This window comes from Phyllobates terribilis, unplaced genomic scaffold (assembly GCF_046119375.1).
Source record: "Phyllobates terribilis strain yellow unplaced genomic scaffold, ASM4611937v1 Scaffold_11__3_contigs__length_659146591, whole genome shotgun sequence".
NCBI lineage: Eukaryota > Metazoa > Chordata > Amphibia > Anura > Dendrobatidae > Phyllobates > Phyllobates terribilis.
In genome coordinates, this window is record NW_027362771.1 from 514,729,642 (window position 1) to 514,746,836 (window position 17,195).

Below are 17,195 nucleotides of genomic sequence, written 5' to 3' on the forward strand. Positions count from 1 at the left end.
GGGTCCTCGTCAGGGAGATCCAGAGTGATTACCAAGAACCATTTCAAAAAGCTTGAACTTGGAAATGTAGCAGAAGGTACAAGAAAGCTGAGGAACTACCGAGGACCAGCTGACGGTACTGGAACCCGGATGGATAGCAGAAGGTACAAGAGCCAATGGAACTACCGAGGACCAGCTGATGTTACTGGAACTCGGTTACTAAGCAGGAGGTACCTGTGCCAGAAAGCACTACCAAGGACCAGCAGACGTTGGTGGAACTTGGATACCGAGAAGGAGGCACCTAATCCAAAGGCACTGCCGAGAACCAGCTGACGGTACTGGAACCCGGATGGGTAGCAGAAGGTACAAGAGCCAATGGAACTACCGAGGACCAGCTGATGTTACTGGAACCCGGATGGGTAGCAGAAGGTACAAGAGCCAATGGAACTACCGAGGACCAGCTGATGTTACTGGAACTCGGTTACTAAGCAGGAGGTACCTGTGCCAGAAAGCACTACCAAGGACCAGCAGACGTTGGTGGAACTTGGATACCGAGAAGGAGGCACCTAATCCAAAGGCACTGCCGAGAACCAGCTGACGGTACTGGAACCCGGATGGGTAGCAGAAGGTACCCATGTAAAAAAAAAGTTCAAGGCCGCGAGCCGGCCGCAGTTACCAAAACCCACAGTCCTACAGAGGGTGCTTGTCCTATTGGCACTATGGAACCAGCCTTCATTGCCAGATCCCGCAGCCCACATAGGAGTCACCTAAACTGCAGGCACCATAGAGTCGGCTAACCCGACCGCAACACGACAGGACAACGCATTGGAGGCAAAGTGACGTTGACACTACCCGGAAACAGCTGGCGTGCTGGAACCAGGCTGGGCAGGAGGGAGTACCCGTGCCAAAGACACTGCCGAGAACCAGCTGACGGTACTGGAACCCGGATGGGTAGCAGAAGATACAAGAGCAAATGGAACTACCGAGGACCAGCTGACGGTACTGGAACCCGGATGGGTAGCAGAAGGTACAAGAGCCAATGGAACTACCGAGGACCAGCTGATGTTACTGGAACTCGGTTACTAAGCAGGAGGTACCTGTGCCAGAAAGCACTACCAAGGACCAGCAGACGTTGGTGGAACTTGGATACCGAGAAGGAGGCACCTAATCCAAAGGCACTGCCGAGAACCAGCTGACGGTACTGGAACCCGGATGGGTAGCAGAAGGTACCCATGTAAAAAAAAAGTTCAAGGCCGCGAGCCGGCCGCAGTTACCAAAACCCACAGTCCTACAGAGGGTGCTTGTCCTATTGGCACTATGGAACCAGCCTTCATTGCCAGATCCCGCAGCCCACATAGGAGTCACCTAAACTGCAGGCACCATAGAGTCGGCTAACCCGACCGCAACACGACAGGACAACGCATTGGAGGCAAAGTGACGTTGACACTACCCGGAAACAGCTGGCGTGCTGGAACCAGGCTGGGCAGGAGGGAGTACCCGTGCCAAAGACACTGCCGAGAACCAGCTGACGGTACTGGAACCCGGATGGGTAGCAGAAGGTACAAGAGCCAATGGAACTGCCGAGAACCAGCTGGCGGTGCTGGAGCCCAGGGTAAATACTAAAAACAGAAGAGCCAGAGGTGTATTTGGAGGAGGTTTTAAATCCGTACTACAGTGGATGTGGACAAAGCAGGAGAATTTGCCGGACACACAGCTGGGGATCAGCTGACGTTACTGAATCCCAATAACACTGGAGCAAGCGTTGACTGTGCAGACGGCACTTCTGAGCAGCAACTAGCGGTATTGGAGCCCAGGGTAAATACTAAAAACGGAGGAGCCAGAGGTGTAATTGGAGCAAGTTTTAAATAAGTAGCACAGTGAATATGGACAGAGCAGGAGAAATTGCCGTGAACACAGCAGGGGAACAGCTGACGTTACCGAACCCCAATAACACCGCAGCAAGTGTTGACTGTGCAGACGGCACTTCCGAGCGCCAACTGGCGGTGCTGGAGCCCAGGGATAAGAATGAAAACAGAGGAGCCAGAGGTGTAATTGGAGCAACTTTAAAATCTGTAGTAGTGAGAATGTGGACAGAGCAGGAGAAATTGCCGTCCGCACAGCAGGGGAACAGCTGACGTTACTGAACCCCAATAACATGGTAGCAAGTGTTGACTGTGCAGACAGCACTTCCGAGCGCCAACTGGCGGTGTTGGAGCCCAGGGTAAATACTAAAAACGGAGGAGCCAGAGGTGTAATTGGAGCAAGTTTTAAATAAGTAGCACAGTGAATATGGACAGAGCAGGAGAAATTGCCGTGAACACAGCAGGGGAACAGCTGACGTTACTGAACCCCAATAACATGGTAGCAAGTGTTGACTGTGCAGACGGCACTTCCGAGCGCCAACTGGCGGTGCTGGAGCCCAGGGATAAGAATGAAAACAGAGGAGCCAGAGGTGTAATTCGAGCAACTTTAAAATGTGTAGTACAGTGGATGTGGACAAAGCAGGAGAAATTGCCGTCCGCACAGCAGGAGAACAGCTGACGTTACTGAACCCCAATAACACGGCAGCAAGTGTTGACTGTGCAGACGGCACTTCCGAGCGCCAACTGGCGGTGCTGGAGCCCAGGGATAAGAATGAAAACAGAGGAGCCAGAGGTGTAATTCGAGCAACTTTAAAATGTGTAGTACAGTGGATTTGGACAAAGCAGGAGAAATTGCCGTCCGCACAGCAGGAGAACAGCTGACGTTACTGAACCCCAATAACACGGCAGCAAGTGTTGACTGTGCAGACGGCACTTCCGTGCGCCAACTGGCGGTGTTGGAGCTCAGGGATAATACTGAAAACAGAGGAGCCAGAGGTGTAATTGGAGCAACTTTAAAATCTGTAGTAGTGAGAATGTGGACAGAGCAGGAGAAATTGCCGTCCGCACAGCAGGGGAACAGCTGACGTTACTGAACCCCAATAACATGGTAGCAAGTGTTGACTGTGCAGACAGCACTTCCGAGCGCCAACTGGCGGTGCTGGAGCCCAGGGATAAGAATGAAAACAGAGGAGCCAGAGGAGTAATTGGAGCAACTTTAAAATGTGTAGTACAGTGGATGTGGACAAATCAGGAGAAATTGCCGTCCGCACAGCAGGGGAACAGCTGACGTTACTGAACCCCAATAACATGGTAGCAAGTGTTGACTGTGCAGACAGCACTTCCGAGCGCCAACTGGCGGTGCTGGAGCCCAGGGATAAGAATGAAAACAGAGGAGCCAGAGGAGTAATTGGAGCAACTTTAAAATGTGTAGTACAGTGGATGTGGACAAATCAGGAGAAATTGCCGTCCGCACAGCAGGAGAACAGCTGACGTTACTGAACCCCAATAACACGGCAGCAAGTGTTGACTGTGCAGACGGCACTTCCGAGCGCCAACTGGCGGTGTTGGAGCTCAGGGATTACAGTTCAGGTGGTAGAAACATGAACAGAACAGGAGACCTGGATACTGTTGCCAACCAATTATTTATTCTGGAAGAGGACTGGCAAATTCATGAGAGATCCAGGCCTTGTTCATTTTGAGAAAAGTAAGCCGGTCAACGTTATCGGAGGATAGTCGCATGCGACGGTCTGTTAGTACACCACCTGCGGCACTAAAGACGCGTTCCGATAATACACTAGCAGCAGGGCAAGCTAGCACCTCCAGTGCATACTGACTAAGCTCTGGCCATGTATCCAGCTTACAGACCCAAAACTTGAAGGGAGAAGAGCCGTCTGGGAGTACACTAAGAGGGCAAGACATGTAGTCTGTCACCATCTGACGGAAACGTTGCCTCCTGCTGACTGGAGCTGTCTGTGATGGTGTAGACATTTGTGGCGGCGGGGACACAAAACTTTGCCACATTTCGGCCATACTGGTCTTGCCTTGTGCTGAGGCGCTGCTTCTGCTCCCTCTTTGTGCAGAGCTTCCTCCACTGCCTCGACGCACTGAGCTGCTTTGTAAAGCACTAGCAGCACTGCTCTCGGTTGGAATGGAGAACATGATGGAATGCACCAGTGCGTCTTGGTACTCCCGCATTTTACGCTCCCGGTTCAATGGTGTTATGAGGCTTTGTAAGTTGTCCCGGTAGCGAGGATCTAGGAGGGTGGACACCCAATAATCAGCCGTGTTGAGAATGTGGGCGATGCGGCGGTCGTTTCTGAGGCACTGCAGCATGAAATCAACCATGTGCTGCAGACTGCCAACTGGCCAAGAAACGCTGTCCCCTGCTTGAGGCGTGATCTCTGCCTGCTCTGCATCACCCCACCCTCGCTCTAGATACTGACTACTAGAGCATTGTGTACCTCCCTCCTCTGGACAGATGTCTTCCTCATCCATTGACTCCTCCTCATCCTCCTCACAAAGTGTCCCCTGCCTAGGCCTTTGTGAGGAACCACATTGCGCAGACTGTAGAGAAGCAGATGGCATTTGTGACTCCTCATCCTCCACCTCTTCCAAAACCTCGTCCCTTAGTGCTGGCAGTGTTTTTTCAAGCAGGCAGATAAGGGGGATAGTCATGCTGACTAGTGCATCATCTGCACTCGCCATCCGCGTGGAATAATCGAAGGCACGCAAAACGTGGCAAATGTCCTTCATAGAGGCCCACTCAGTGGTGGTGAAGTGTGAACGGCGCGCACTGCGACTTGTTTGCGCCTGCTGCAGCTGGTACTCCATTACTGCTGCCTGCTGCTCACACAACCTCTCCAACATATGTAACGTTGAATTCCACCTGGTGGGTAGGTCACATATGATGCGATGTTCCGGAAGACATAATCGGCGCTGCAGAGCTGCAATGCGTGATCTTGCATTGCTGGAACGCCGCAAGTGAGCGCACTCTATGCGGACCTTGTGAAGCAGTGCATCAAGATCCGGATAGTCCCTCAAAAAACTCTGCACGACCAAGTTGAGCACATGTGCCAGACATGGGATGTGAGTGAGGTTGCCTAGGCCCAGAGCTGCCACCAGATTTCGGCCATTGTCACACACTACCATGCCTGGCTGGAGATTCGCTGGCACAAACCACACGTCACTCTGCTGCTTGATGGCATTCCAGAGCTCCTGCGCTGTGTGGCTTCGATTCCCCAAAGAAATTAATTTTAATACGGCCTGTTGACGTTTGGCCACGGCTGTGCTCATATCGGTCATCATAACAGGTAACCGTTCACGGGTCGATGTGGAGGTAGACCGTGACGGCTCCTGCAGCGCTGATTCAGAGGAACTGGAGTATGAGGAGGAGTCAATGTGTACAGACTGGATTCCTGCAATCCTTGGAGTTGGCAGAACACGTACAGCGCCACTCTCAAGATCTGTACCCGGCTCCACAACATTTACCCAATGGGCAGTGAGGGAAAGGTATCGTCCCTGTCCATGCTTACTGGTCCACGCATCAGTGGTCAGGTGGACCTTGCTACTGACGGCGTTTTGTAGCGCATGTTTAATTTTTCCCTCCACATGATGTTGCAGGGCAGGGACGGCTTGCCTGCTGAAATAAAAGCGGCTGGGCACGTTGTATTGTGGGACTGCCAATGCCATAAAGTTACGGAATGTGTCAGTCTCCACCAGCCTGAATGATAGCATTTCAAGGGCCAGTAGTTTAGCAATGCCAGCATTCAGAGCCTGTGCTCGGGGGTGGTTTGCCGAGTATGGGCGCCTTTTCTCCCATGCCTGTGCTAACGATGGCTGTAGACTGGCCTGGGAGTGTGAGGATGACTGGGAAAGTGGTGCTGTGGGTGGAATTACACTGTGTCTCTGTACAACAGTGCCAGAGATTCTTCCATGGCGATCCTGTGAGGAAGCCGAACCAGCTGTGTGTGAGCTGGAGGAAGAGGCTACAACACGAGCTGAAGAGGTGGTAGGTGGCGCTGTAGGTTGGCCTAGGTCTTCAGTGTGTTTGTGTAACTCCACCACGTGCTTGGTCCGCACATGTTTCCACATATTTGTGGTATTGAGGTTGCTGACACTTTTCCCTCTTTTCACCTTCTGATTACACAGCTTGCATTTGACAAAGCAAATGTCATCTGCAACTGTGTCAAAAAAGGACCAGGCACTGCAAGTCTTGGGAGCGCCCGCTTTGGATTTTGGAAGAGCCATGCTCCTAATGGGTGCCGAAGTGGAGGCTACAGGCAACCAAGTCTGCCCCCTCCCTCTCCCTCCTTTTTGGGCCGTTCGGGGAATCTCTTCCTCAGAGCTGCTCCCACCACCTTCCTGTCCCTCACGCCATGATGGGTCAAGGACCTCATCATCTACACCACCCTCTTCAAACAACTGCTTCTCCTGGGTAGTCTCGACAGCACAGTACGCACCAGAAAGTGGCACCTGAGTCTCATCATCAGATGCGTACTGAGGTGTGCTGCTGACCATAGGCACTGGCCCACCCGCCTCTTCAGATTCAGAGAGACAAAACGGTTGCGCATCACTGCATACTACCTCTTCTTCAAATTCTCGAATTCTGCTTGGCTGGCCCCCTCTTTCCAAGCCAAGAGATTCAGAGAACAGAAGTAGAGATGGCTCCTGTCCAGGGCTCTCTGACTGCCTGGGCAATTTGGCAGGTGGTGAAGAGACAGATGGGTGCTCTTCAGTGCTCAGGACCTGAGAGGATCTGGAACTAATTGAAGTCGATGCGTTAGCTGCCATCCATCCGACAACGGCTTCAATTTGGTCCTCGCGCAGCAGTGGGGTACGGCTAGCTCCTACAAAGCTGCGCATAAAGGACTGTTCCCTGGTAAAACTGGGGGATGCTGAGTCACTGGTGCCCGCAGCAGGCACAGAATCCCCACGTCCTCTCCCTGCAGGCACAGAATCCTCACGTCCTCTCCCTGCAGAAACTCCACGCCCACGCCCACGACCACGACCACATGCCTTACTCCCTGCCTTCTTCATCTTGGTAGACTGATAAAGATAGGCAGAAAAGTACTAAGGGCTTAGTGTGCTTATTCCTGAACAGCTGCTAACAGGTATAAGAAACACTAATTTTATAAAGTGTGGACTAGACTTTAATATGAGCTAATGTGGCCTACACAACTGTAAAGTGGAGTGTTTGGTGAACTTTATTTAGGTTTTTTTTGTCACAAAAAGACACTGGATGTGCCTAAAGATGTAATAACGATAGTATCACAAACTTTTTGTAGCTATTACAATGTAGGAAGGTAACCTACAATGCAATAGATGAGGCTGCAAAAAATAGGCTAATACTAATCTGGCTGGGGCTGCAGGGCCCAATGCTGCAGAAAGGCTCCTCTATCTACTCCTATATAGTGTGTTTGGAATCAATTTAGCTGAATATGGATGGAACCACCACACTAATAGGAGATATCAGGAAAAATTATGAATTGGCAATAAAGGACAATGTATGAGGCAGTGACACACACTGAGTGCACTACAACCAGACGGGGTTGAAGCACACACTACAGGGTGAGCTGCACTCACACACCAGACCTTGCAGACAGCGGTGAACAGTACAGATGCAGAGCACTGTGCACTAGTGCTGCAAGACGGAAAAAAAATTCTCTATCTACTCCTATATAGTGTGTTTGGAACCAATTTAGCTGAATACAGATGGAACCACCACACTAATAGGAGATATCAGGAAAAATTATGAATTGGCAATAAAGGACAATGTATGAGGCAGTGACACACACTGAGTGCACTACAACCAGACGGGGTTGAAGCACACACTACAGGGTGAGCTGCACTCACACACCAGACCTTGCAGACAGCGGTGAACAGTACAGATGCAGAGCACTGTGCACTAGTGCTGCAAGACGGAAAAAAATTTCTCTATCTACTCCTATATAGTGTGTTTGGAACCAATTTAGCTGAATACAGATGGAACCACCACACTAATAGGAGATATCAGGAAAAATTATGAATTGGCAATAAAGGACAATGTATGAGGCAGTGACACACACTGAGTGCACTACAACCAGACGGGGTTGAAGCACACACTACAGGGTGAGCTGCACTCACACACCAGACCTTGCAGACAGCGGTGAACAGTACAGATGCAGAGCACTGTGCACTAGTGCTGCAAGACGGAAAAAAATTTCTCTATCTACTCCTATATAGTGTGTTTGGAACCAATTTAGCTGAATACAGATGGAACCACCACACTAATAGGAGATATCAGGAAAAATTATGAATTGGCAAAAAAGGACAATGTATGAGGCAGTGACACACACTGAGTGCACTACAACCAGACTTGGCTGAAGCACACACTACAGGGTGAGCTGCACTCACACACACAGACCTTGCAGATAGCGGTGAACAGCACAGGGAACTGTGCACTAGCACTGCAAGGCACAGTGATTTAGAAAGTAGCTTGGGTAAAGCAGTATAGAGCAAATAGGTAGCTAAAACTGTCCCTCAGAACAACAGCGTCCTATCCCTAACTGAATTCACAGCAGAGTGAGCTCAAAATGGCGGCGGTGGCTTTTATAGTGCATCAGGACATCATTTCAGCAGCCAATCACAGCCATGCCATTAGTTAAGATGCCTACATGCCTAACAGGATGTGCCCACACTTCTTAGGATCCTCATTGGCTGAATAAAATGAAAATGTCTCATTGCATTATGGGAACTTCCGATTCCGGTATACGATATTGCAATAGTATCGGAATTAAGTATCGGAATTCCGATACCGCGAATATCGGCCGATACCCGATATTTCAGTATCGGAATGCTCAACACTACTAGTGAGCTTGAAGTGCGGCAGGGACGGGGATCCAGGCACTGAGGAGATTGGGCTGAGATGTCCTGATGGATGTGGTTGATTTTTTCTAGGAAATAAGTGGCCAGATCCTCCCCGCTGAGGTTGGTGGTGGGGGTCTGTGCTTTAGGGCTCAGGAGGGAGTTTAAGGTTTCAAAAAGTCGTTTTGGATTGTTGGACTGTGAAGTGATGAGAGTGGTGAAGTAGGAATGTTTGGCCAGATGAAGGGCAGAGTTATAGGTTTTGAGCATGAATTTATAGTGGATGAAGTCCTCTGCTAAAAGAGATTTTCCCCACTGCCGCTCAGCACACCTAGAGCAACGCTGAAGAAAGCGTGTTTGCATTGTGTGCCAGGGCTGCCGTTGTCTGTGTCGGGTCTTTCTGCGTGTAGAAGGTGCGGCTTCATCTAGGGCACTCTTCAGTGTATTATTGTAGTGTGACAATGCTAAGTCTGGACAGGAGAGGGAGGAGATCGGAGCTAAAGATGTGTGGAGATTGCCCATAAGCTGCTGGGTATTAATGGTACGTGTGTTCCTATAAGTGTGGTAAGTGGGGATGTCCCGGGTGAGGAGACGGTTCTTGACAGAGAAGGAAAGAAGGTTGTGGTCAGAGAGCGGGAGAGAGGAGTTAGTAAAGTCATGCAGCGAGCAGAGACGGGAGAAAACCAGGTCCAGAGTATTCCCGTCTTCATGTGTAGGAGAATTAGTAAATTGTGAGAGGCTGAATGAGGAGGTTAGAGAAAGTAGATGAGAGGCAGATTGGGAGAGGTGATCATTGATGGGGATATTAAAGTCTCCCATGATGATGGTGGGGATGTCACAGGATAGAAAGTGAGGAAGCCAGGTGGCAAAGTGATCCAGGAACTGGCAGGAGGAGCCTGGAGGGCGATACACAACCACCACGCGCAGGGAGAAGGGTTTGAAGAGTCTGACAGTGTGCACTTCAAAGGAAGGAAACATGAGTTAGGGAAACTGGGGGGATGACCTGGAAAGCACATTGTGGTGAAAGGAGCAAACCAACACCTCCACCCTGTCTATTCTCAGGTCTGGCAGTATGTGAAAATTTCAGCCCACCAAATGAGAGAGCAGCAGCTGCGGTGGTGTCTGAATGCTGGATCCAGGTTTCTGTAATAGCCAGAAGGTTAAGGGAATTAGAGAGGAAAAAATCGTGAATGTAAGTTAGTTTGTTACACACAGACCGTGTGTTCCAGAGAGCGCAATGGAAAGCGATAGGAGAGGGCATGCACTGAATGTTAATAAGATTAGCAGGGTTTCTATATGCAGCTGGAGGAGAGTGGTGTATGCTATTGGAGGGAGGCCCAGGGTTGGGGGAGATGTCGCCAGCGACTAGGAGAAGGAGAAAAAAGAGAAAGAGCAGGTGGTGCAATGATTTGTATGAACGTTTTGAGAGCTGCATGGAGGAAGTGGATGGTTTGGAGGGGGTGATAAATGTCTGTAGAGCCTCAGAGTTATACATGGGAGAGGGGAGAAGTTGATATGGAGTGAGTGCACAGAATGTGGACGAGTTGTGAGAAAGCAGAAGTTAAAACATATAAGAAGCAGAGTGATGTGACCAATGCATAATGCAGTACGACTGACCGAGAAGCATGTTTGTATGAATGTCTTATGCACCTTACCTGTCTCCTGCCCTGTCCAACTGCCATTGTATAACTGCTTATTAAAAAGCACTTTAAACTATTACACTTAAAATCTTTTGCACTCGTGCTATCCCAAGCCAGAACTGAAGATATATGAAATGAAATATCTGCTAGACTCAAACACCAATTGCCCAAACTGAATAATTAGCCAATTAGCACAAGGCCAGAGCAAGCAATGCTATGCAGGGTAAACAAACCAATATACAACAGAGGGCCATAAAACAGTGAAAAACAAAGCTTTGAACACTTCAAAACAGAGCCAAAAAACCCCCCCAGCAGCAATGGATGAAATACCATGAAGAAATCTTGCTAGAATATGACCCCATTCACACCCAGACAGAACAAAAACAGATGGATGGATGAAATACCATGTGTATGTATATATATATATATATATATATATATATATATATATATATATATATATATATATATATATATATATATATATATTATAATTATAACCAGATAATAAATCAAATTTCCAAAGCACAGAATTTACAAAGTGCTAGTGCAAAGGAAACAAAAAAAAGGAAAAAGAGAATCATATGAAGGTCATAGACAGAAGTGCATATGGTTTAAATGGATCCTGCATATATATGGAATAGTATAAAGTGCATAGTGCAACAAACAGACACGATGAGTACACATTGAAGAAGTAAACATGATTATATAGATCCCATATCTAACTCCAAGCACTGATTAGGCAAGAATGGGTTGTGATCAGTGAGGATATCTTGAAAATAAGGGTCTACACCAGGGGTGGGCAATTAATTTTGCTGACTGGCCACATGAGAGATGATGACTGTTGTGCAGGGCCAACCCGATACGCTGAAATTAATTCTGTTCAATTTTATCATTAACATATTATTATATATTAATATTATTTTTATCGCTTATTATTGAGCAGATCAAAACCACATAATTTACAGATTTTTATAAAGTTTATAAATAGTAGTAAATCATTTTGCACCTGTTATTCAGCCCTTGTATTATGATCAACAGCTACCTCAAAAACAGTATAATGTCGATACAGCCCCCACACAGTATACTGGTCCCCACGGCACCCATACACAGTATGATGCCCCTACAGCCCTCTACCACAGTATCATGGGCCCCCACAGCCCCACACACAGTATGAGCAACCACAGCCCAAACAGTATGATACTACGGTATGATGGCTCACACAAAGTATGAACGCTCACATAGTCCCCCACCACAGTTTGATTGCTGCAACAGCTCCCCACACAGTATGACGGCCCCCCACAACCACCCAAAAAGTATGATCCCACACACAGAATGATGACATTGACATAATATGATTCCCTACAGCTCCCTATATACGGTGTGATGACCCTCACAGTATGATCCCCCATAGCCCCCAACATGGCATGATGGCCACCACATCCTCTTATGTAAAGTATGACACCCCTATGGTCCCCCCATACAGCATGATCTCCCACAGCCCTCAAACACAGAATGATGACTCCACACAGTGAGATACCCACACAGCCTCTAAACATAGAATGGCTCCCACAGTATTATCTCCCACAACCCCCAAATACAGAATAATGACCCCCTACAGCCCCTCCAAAACACAGAATGATAATGTCTACAGTATGATTCCTCACAGCTCCCAACACAGTATGATTGCCCCACACAATATGACCACTCACAGCCACCTAACACATAATGAGGACCCCTACAGTATGATCCTCACAACACTCCGACACAGAATGAGGATCCCTCATTATTACCCAAACCTCCCAACACAGATTGAGGACCCCACAGTATGACTCCCCAGCCCCCTCACACATTATGATAGCCTCCACACAGTATGATCCACCAATGTCCCCACAACACAGAATGAGGACACCCACAGTCCCCCAACATGTTATGATGTCCCCACACTCCCCAAATAAGTCAATGCCAAAAACTCACTTCACCCCCATTCCCCTGATGTGCTGCTCCAATGTCTTCTCTGCAGACTTAGGCTCCACAGCAGCACAGGCTTAGTTGCACAGGCTGAATGGTGGAGGACAGAGCCGTATATTCGTCAGTATCTGCAACCTCAAGGGTCCTTTTTTACTGACTTTGACCTCGGGGCCACCAGCCCCTTACAGACTGTAAATAAATATAACCAATGAAATACATGATAAACATTTATCAATTAGAAATAATTTCTCGTACATCAAATCGCCTGTTCTTTATTTAATATCGGTCATCTGTTCTGTTTTTAAGTTGCTGATTCTTACTTGCAGTTTTCTGATTAATCAATGTTCCATATCTTAAGAAAAATATGATAATGCCAAGAAAGCAAGAAACAGAAGAAAAAACATTAATCTCAAAAAGGAAGTCACACATGATTAGTTTCAGCTGTTGGATAAGTCAGGCAAAGTTCATCTACTTTGTATATATTTTTTCTATTAAAGAAGATGTCCATTACTTTTTATTATCCTCCCAATGTATTCCCCCGGGGCCCATAAGAGTTTTTGTAATTATCTTGCATTGCAGTTACTGCCTGTGAGCGGCGCTATCACGGACCACTCACAGGCATCACGTGACTCCCCACTGATGTTACATCAAGTGAGGCGTGACATCAGTGAGGTAGTCCCCACGGTGGATGCTGGGTTGTGAGCGGGGGTGGAATGCAGAAATAAGTCACCCTCGGCTGCAGCTGGAACTTGACGTGACATCAGCGGATGTCAGAGCCGGCTGCAGCTGGGGGTCATGTGATGCCTGTGAGCGGTTATTGATAGCGCCTCTCACAGGCATAAAATTGCAATGCAAGGTATTTACAAAAACCCTTATGGGCCCCGGGGGAATACATTAGGGGGATAATAAAAAGTAGTGGACAACCCCTTTAAGCCATATAAAGATATATAAATTGATTATAACGATGGGATAATAGAGTATATGGTCAATATATTAATTAGAAATACATATAGAAATAGGGCTATGAATATTGGTGCGGAGATAATGCTTTTAAAGCAGTATTCCGGAGAGATATAAAAAACATTGTACTGTTCCTGCCCTCATTAACTATAAAGATGAGATGCCCAGAGCAGTTCTATTATCTTTAGAACACTTGTAATTCAGTGTGACAGGATCTGCTCCTCACTGCTCCCTCCTCCTGTATGCGACATTATGTCACATAGCAGTGTGAAGCTCCCCACTGTAACAGCCAGTCAGAGGAGAGGGGGCATGACAGGGGCGTGGCATGCTCCTGGCTTCTAGTAACAGCAACCAGCCCCCTTGTAATGTCTCTTTCACTGCAGCATGTGTTAAAGGGTGTGGCAGGGGCATGGCCTGCCCCTGGCTTTTTGTAGTAGTCAGTCCCTTGATAATGTCTCCTTTGCACGATGAGGGGCATGGCCTGTCCCTGGCTTGCGCCCAGCTTCTATTAGCAGCCAGCCCCCTGATAATGTCTCCTTCTCTGCAGGGCTACTGGCAGGGAGCAGGCCACGCCCCTGCCATGCCCAATTTACCTGCAGACAGCAGATATTATTAGAGGGCTGGCGTAACAGAAGCTGCTCTTGACTGCTTACGCCTCCCATCTGGGACGTTACAGCAGTGTGCAGCTCCATGTTGTTACTATCAGCCAGTCTCCTGATAGCTGTTTGTCTGCTGAGAACAGGGGTCATGGCCACGTCCCCTCTTCTCAGACTAGCTGTTACAGCGGGAAGCTTCACACTGCTGTGTAGATGGAGGGGTGAGCAATGAGGAGCAGATCCTATCAGGCCAGCCCCCTGATAATGTCTCCCTGTCTGCAGTCTGAGGTGAGGGGCATGGCAGGGCACGGCCTGCTCCCTGCTAGTAGACCTGCAGTGAAGGAGACATTATCAGGGGACTGGCTACTACTAGAAGCTGAGAGCAGGCTACGCTCCCACCACGCCCCTTCATCGCGTGCTACAGTGAAGGAGACATTATCATGGGGCTGGTTGCTGCTACTAAAAGCCAAGAGCAGGCCATGCCCCCTCTTTTCTAACTGTTACTCACAGCAGGGAGCTTCACCCTGTTGTGTGACATATTGTCCCAGACAAGAGGAGACAGCAGTGAGTGACAGCTGTTGTTACATTGAATTATAAGTGTTCTAAAGATAATAGAACTGCACTGGGCGTCTCATCTTTATAGTTTATGAGAGCAGGGACAGTACAATTTTTTTTTTTATCTCCCCGGAGTATCCCTTTAAGGTGGATTAGCAAGCACAATTATATTCATAATTATAAAATTCCTCACAGATCGCCAACATGTTCCACACAGAGATTGAGATTGGGGATCACAATTTGTCTCTATCTCAGGGACACTCCCTCATCAGCACAAATTTTATAGGATGCCAGGGGCCAACATATCATTGGTGCAAACTGTGCAGGGGTCCAAAAGGTAAGGAGACCCACATCCATCTCTGAAGCAGGTGAAAAAGTCCATTATGATGCAAAGGAAGTAGAAATTGTGCTTGCATAGTGGCCATCACAGTGTGCACTACTGCAATCAACATACTAATATGTTTATGAAGCATGGGAAGAAACCCTGCCAAATACAGGAACATACAATGCTGATCGGATGTTAACCCAGGAAGGATCTAAATATATACATAATGGAAAAATATGTATATTTTTTTATTGTGCATTGTCTCTTTAATAACACTTGTACCTCTATAGCTACATTCACCCATCTCAGAGACAGAATGAAAGTGATCAGTGAAAAGGGTTTATTAGTAATGACATCCAGTAACATGTCAGCCTGCGGACAGTGTCAGGTGATTGTTTTCCTCTAATCTTCCATTGTCTGTGACCTGGATAAATTCACCAGATTAAATTATTAGCATTGAAATACAATTGTCTGGAGCCGAATGTCTCTGTCCTAGAAATGTCAGTGACAGCAGACAAGTGTTCACACAGCATTATATTTCCTACATGAACCCCCCACCATATTCTGCTGAAAAGCTCTACTATATGATGCGCCCCCTGGGCCGTGGGGTACTCGGCAGCCGGGCCTCTGTGGATGCTGGTATGGGGGAAATCATGGTGGCTGGCCCCGTCCGTGACCCAGGGCGGTCAGTAAAAAGGGGGGATATTTATAGGGGATTTGGAAAGTTTGTGACGCCACCTGTGGAATGCGGCCAAAGGGAGCCGCCGCTGCGGAGCAGTCCTCTGAGGCAGATGTTAGGGCAGCTTATGATGGAACGGCTCCCCACAGGTGGAGCGTGCCTCAGGGCAGGGTGGGAGGGGGGTAATGGATGGTGGTGCAGGGGAGATGGGACCCAGCCGGGTCAGAGGAAGAACAGATACACACACCGGGGCTAGTTTCAGTACCTTTACTGCAGATGGTAGGCAGGTATGGTCCGGGGTACTTGTAGGTGGTGTGCACTTATGGTCTTTCTCCCCAGTGAGCAGGTGTAAGGCCTCCTTTCTGTATCTTCCTGACTCTCCCTGGAGCTTCTGACCTGCCTGGAACATGGTCTAGCTCCCTTGATGTTTCTCTCACCCGTATGCTTGGCGGCGAGGGCTTTCCCACTGGTTACCACGATCCCTGGATGCTGGGGCCTTCGTGGTACCTAGTCCTCTGTGTGTGCGCTATTCATGGGTGGACTGAGGGATATGAAATCCTCCTCAGTATGCCGGATTCCCTACCGGGCATAGAGATCCCAATAGGCTCGGGCCCGGTGCCCGGCTTGCAACAGGGGACGAACCCTCTGTGGTTCCTCTGTCCCTCATGGCTCTTCTCTTCTCCTTGCCTTCTAGCCCACTCTAGGCTCTCACTGGCCAGACTAGCCCGCAGCTTGGGCCTAGCCTGGCTTTCAGCCACGCAGACTTCAGCTTATCTGGTGCTGCAGCATCATGTTACACTCACTGCTTCCCACTGACTGACTTCCTGAACTCCACCCCCCAGTATATATATACCTGACAGGGCTCCATCTAGTGGACTTGGGTGGAGGTGTCTGCATGTATTGAGGCCACTGGGGAGAATCCATCTGTGCAACAGCAAGGAGTTCTGTGACAGCCTGCAGCTGCAGGGCGTCACATATACATTAGTGGAATCTTAAGTATAAGACAGGAACATACTGTTATGTTCATGCAATTCATATCTCACAGTATTTCCCTTCTTGGGATGAACTTCAATAAAGGTTAAAGGGGTGGTCCGAAGTCAAAGTAAATTTCATTGTAACTGCCTATCTATTTTGTGCAATAATCTAAGCTATTTTCTAATATACTTGCATTAAAAATTCCCTACTTTTCCCTAACTACACTATCTAACTGCTATTCTATTTTTTCCTTACTTCCTGTGTAATGACGCTTCGTTTGAGAATCTGCAGTGCATGCTGGGATAATCAAACAAAGTGTCATTAGGGGGCAGAGGCTGCGGTCACTTGCGGGGGCAGTACTTGTCTCCGGCAGGCCAGGTATCGTGACGCCGCTCAGTTGTTGGCGGGTTACTACTGAGCTAAACCGATAACAGAGCGTGCGCTGTGATTGTTGCCATCACACAGTGCACAGCTCGCAGGGACACAGCAGGAACTAGCCCTACCCCTGAAATGAGTGACTCGCCCCCTGGGCCGTGGGGCACCCGGAACCGGGCTTCAGTGCGATGATGGGGGTAGTAGTGGCAACCCGATCCCGTGGCTCAGGGTGGTCAGACCAAGTGCTGTGGCAGTCTATTTGTAGAGTTATGAATGTCCGACTATGCCACCCGTGGATTGCGGTCAGGGATGACCGCCGCTGCAAGGCAGACCGCTGAGGCTGATATTGCTGTGCAGCACAGGGGTCGGATAACTCCCCACGGGAAGAGTGTAGCCTCAGGGCAGCGTATGTGAATGCTGGGGGTGATAGTGCAG

At 48.6% G+C, this 17,195-nt stretch overlaps 1 long non-coding RNA gene across 1 annotated transcript in view; it reads right to left on the reverse strand.

Moving 5' to 3' along the window:
* The window catches only part of LOC141166707 (uncharacterized), a 57,247-nt gene extending 44,832 nt beyond the window's left edge, over positions 1-12,415 (reverse strand). The window contains exon 1 of the long non-coding RNA XR_012251337.1: positions 12,302-12,415. This is a non-coding gene — a long non-coding RNA (uncharacterized lncRNA). The remainder of the gene's footprint in view (positions 1-12,301) is intronic.
* Between the last annotated feature and the right edge of the window lie 4,780 nt (positions 12,416-17,195).